The sequence below is a fragment of the Conger conger genome, chromosome 3 (assembly GCF_963514075.1).
Source record: "Conger conger chromosome 3, fConCon1.1, whole genome shotgun sequence".
Taxonomy (NCBI): Eukaryota; Metazoa; Chordata; class Actinopteri; order Anguilliformes; family Congridae; genus Conger; species Conger conger.
Genome location: NC_083762.1, coordinates 35,863,216 through 35,866,208, shown reverse-complemented (window position 1 = coordinate 35,866,208; position 2,993 = coordinate 35,863,216).

Below are 2,993 nucleotides of genomic sequence, written 5' to 3'. Positions count from 1 at the left end.
CCCGTCGACACACGCCCATTCGAACTCAAGTCCTTTTCAAGCCACACCAGTGGACCTCAGATGTTCTTACTCAGTTGTGTTCACGGCATTGCTAGACGGTTCCAGTAAGCGAACTTAAGGTTAAAACTACATAACTGACATGAATTATGCACGTAAAAAATAGCAAATCAAAACATGCTTACTAATTAGCCTTGACTAATGCAGACAAGAAGTGTGTAATTCTCCGTCTCTCTACTCAAATACCAAACGCCACCGCTACCAAATCTTGAACTTTAGGCAGTGCATACTAAGCGATTTTCACAACAGGAAAACTTCGGAATTACTGCTTCGCATGGAAACGCACAACTCAACTATGGTTTTTGTTTTTTTCAATCTGGAAGACATCTTTAGATGGACCACTTATGATATATCATAGAACTATTTGATATACGTTCAATGAGTTAGATGCGCAATTTCTAGTGACGAAGTAAAGCCAGAAAGTTATAAATATAACGTAGTTCGCAGAGGGGAAAGTTGAATCGGCCTCGAATTAAAAGCATTGGTGGTGGTTGATCAAATGTATCTGTTGAAGCCGAGTTTATGGTGTGGCTGCCTCTTGCAGTCCCAGAAATTCACGTAGATTATGGATTATTTTCCTTTGTTCATACATGTTTGAATTGCTTTGATCTTCCATGTGATGTGTATCAATTTAGTTTGTCATTATTATACGTGACCAACTGTGAGTAAATTAGCTGTCGCTGAACTTTTCTAAAGCACTTACAGACCGATTTTGTATATTGTAGAATTAATAGGCCTATGATGATAAAAGGTGCTAGTGACTTAAATTCTGGTGAGAAGAGGACACTTAGCCAATAAGCTACATTAAGTTTTGGAATACTTTGATAAAGCAGAATTTTTTTTATTTAAGAACATATGCTTGTCCACCCTGATTAATAACATGTACCTTTCACACACATCCACTCCGGCTGTGTTATTTGCTTGTTAACTCAAATAAGCCTGCTCCTCCAAACAGCACACCATGCAGCTGGATCTGAATATACAAGGCATGCATACATGGTGAAGGGGTTTAGTTGTTGTTTACAGAGAGTGGTGAGACAAATAAAAGCATCCTGTGAGCAGCAGTCCCGTTCTCAAAAGGAGAGGAGAAAAGAATAAGCAGATTTGTTCAAGCAAACAGAAAGGCCACAAAATACTCAAATAACTGCTGTCGACAATAGTAGATTGTAGATTGACATTTCTGCACCCACAACACATCAAACCTTGAAGTGAATGGGCTACAGCAGCAGAAAACCACCCCGGGTTCCACTACTGTCAGCTAAGAACAGGAAGATGTGGCTACAGTTGGCACGTCACCAAAATTGGATGACTGAAGATTAGACTTGGTCTGACAAATCTTGATTTCTGCTGCAACATGCAGATGGTAGGGTCATACTTTGGCATAAATGCTATGAATCCATGGATACATCCTGCCTTGTGTCAATGGTGCAGGCTGCTGATGGTGATAATGTATCATGTCACAAAGAACTCATTATCTCAGACTGGTTGGGATGGGAGCGTGTCTATGTTCCCACAGCTCTATGTTCCCACAGCTCTATGTTCAGTTGACTTCACACTCAGCAGGCTGCTTGCATGGGACCTGAAGAAATCCAGTGTATGTTTGTGCAATTTAGACACAGTACACGTTCAATTATCTATAAGTTTTTAATGAACAAGCAAACAGGCGAAATAAGAAAAAAAAAACACTATTTATGCAGTTCACTTAAAACTGGAAAGGGCTCTACATCAGTACTTTTCAACCTTTTATGTGCCAGGAACAGGCATCTGCAAGTGCTGTCCTTTGAGGACTATTTTGACATCTAAATATATAAAGTTCAGTTTACACGATCAATAATAAACATTTAATTTTGAAAAAAAATTAAATCTTAGAAATGTGGGAACATAGGGCTGTGGGAACATAGGGATGACCCCGTTGGGATAATGCCCCTGCAACCAAACAATGAAAGGAAGCAACAAACGGCAGTTCTAGTTTCATTAGTAAGTGAAACACGGCAACTTATCAAATGTATTCCAATACATCGGTGAAAAATGCTGCTCACAGAATAGCTAAATACACAAGAGGAATTTATATGTTATTTTACCACGTTGTACTACTATCAATATCTGCAACTAAATATGGAATACAATATTACCATTGGTTTTTCAAGTAGATATTTCAAGATTCACTGGTCATTTATTGTCTTGAACAATCCAATAGAGAAATGGGAAGCAGGGGTAGGCATTTACATCGGCCATGGATAACACCCCACAAGGAGTTTATGCCATTTCATACTAGTTTGGTTTGAGAGCTCTTTCTTCCAGGAGAGCACAGTATATGCTTTCCAATGGAATTTGACATGCCTAATTCTAACCTTAGAGGCGTGATTGCAGGCTCAGTATAAACAGCATAACATTATGCTGTAACATACAGGTACCCAAGTGGGCTTTTGGAAGATTATACAAATTTAGCTGAATCATCTGCATGGCTAAAACAAATTCTAACCAGGCTGACATGGATTTGGGCAGTGAGTCAGAGGAAGATGAGGATGTAGGAACTCGGCGAACAAGATGTATGTATTGCTTGTAACATTTCATAAGTTTACATGGTCGTATTTTTGATATTGTTATCTTCGCATTGGCTATAAAAGACAACTTTTAGCCTTAGTTAATAATGCTAGCCTTAGTTAATAATGACTTGGTGTCCCAGTCATTTACCTTAACCACTACGCTACAGGCCACCCCTGTTGTGTGAGATGGTGCAATAAGCATGCCATTGCAAAGCTATTTCTGGCATAATGTGTTGACAATTGGGGATGACAATTGGGGTTGAAACAAAAACCAGCATATACAGGGGCACTCTAGGACCAGGGAGGGGAGTTTGGGAACCACTGCTCTAGAGTACAGAAAACGTACGAGACTGAATGATTACTTGTTTAGTTATGTGTAGCACAGTGTGA